The following is an 873-nucleotide window of genomic DNA, read 5'->3' as shown; positions in this document are numbered from 1 at the left end:
TCCCTAAGTATTCCAGTACTTCATCCAACGGTTAGATAATAAAGCTCGTTAACGAGATAACGAGTTATCTTAAGATAACAAAGCTTGTTTTCTCATTATAATTATTATTAATCAGACGTGCCAGATCAGTCCTCGTCAGCTAACGAGTTGCTAAGGACTGTTGCTAAGGTGTTACTGCCACTTCGTGTATGAGGTTCAGACAAAATCATTTTCTCCTGATAAAATCTCGTTATCTCGGGATAATGAGATTCGTTATCTTGAGATAACGGGATAAAAACTTATCTGTGATTCTGGACTCTCTCAGCTTCTGTACGTAACAATAAGACTACGTGTCGTACAAGCTGCTGACGGACGACCTATGACACGCATCGAAACTGAACTATTCAGCTGCTGCTCAACACGAGATGTCGGCTGGACGTGTCGACACTGGCTGTGATGTTGATTAAACTCAGACCATCTTTACCCAGAACACATTGCAACAGGAAGTGAACCGTGTTCCCACAGTCCTGCTCCGTCCACCTCGACCACAACAACACCACCTGTTCGGTCATTAGTTTTATCTGTAGTGAAAAGACTCGATGCTGCAGCTCAGTGTCACAGTTTGAGTTTCAACTCACAGCAGCTGCACGAAGAAATGTTTCCCAGTTTGTTGTGGAAGAAGTCACCTGGCGTCCTCTGACCTCTGACCTCAACCCGTGACCCACACCTCATCACCATCATCAGTGCTGGACCTCACCACATACTTTTGGCCAAACTGTGTATTTCTGAATCTAATAAGTGAATGTGCTGTTGATTTAAAATGTTCTCACTTTCATTCCTCACAGAGACACTTTCTGATCTCTGCAGCAGAACAAACAGGAAACCGCAGAGACA

This window comes from Seriola lalandi, unplaced genomic scaffold, assembly GCF_002814215.2.
Source record: "Seriola lalandi dorsalis isolate HSWRI2012SDOR001 ecotype SW California unplaced genomic scaffold, Sedor1 jcf7180002053383, whole genome shotgun sequence".
Taxonomy (NCBI): domain Eukaryota; kingdom Metazoa; phylum Chordata; class Actinopteri; order Carangiformes; family Carangidae; genus Seriola; species Seriola lalandi.
This window is presented reverse-complemented; position numbering follows the sequence as displayed.